The following is a 345-nucleotide window of genomic DNA, read 5'->3' on the forward strand; positions in this document are numbered from 1 at the left end:
TGGTGTCGTGGTTGACCAATGGTTGACCAGTGGTTCACCAACCAACACGTGACCACGAGCCAACTGTGCCCCGGTGGCAAGGAAGGCCACTGGTGTCCAGGTTGGCCAATGGTTGACCAATGGTTGACCAACCAACACGTGACCATGAGCCAACTGTGCCCTGGCGGCCAAGAAGGTCACTGGTGTCCCAGTTGACCAATAGTTTGCCATTGGTTGGCCAGGAAGCAGCAGTCTGTCCTGGTGGCCAAGAATGCTACCGGTGTCATGGCTGACCACTGACTGACCAATGGTTGGCCAATGACCACGAACCAGCAGGGTGTCCTGGTGACCAAGAAGGCCAATCGT

Source organism: Lagopus leucura, unplaced genomic scaffold (assembly GCF_019238085.1).
Source record: "Lagopus leucura isolate 7727_CA_CO unplaced genomic scaffold, USGS_WTPT01 34550-0_obj-0_obj, whole genome shotgun sequence".
Lineage (NCBI taxonomy): Eukaryota > Metazoa > Chordata > Aves > Galliformes > Phasianidae > Lagopus > Lagopus leucura.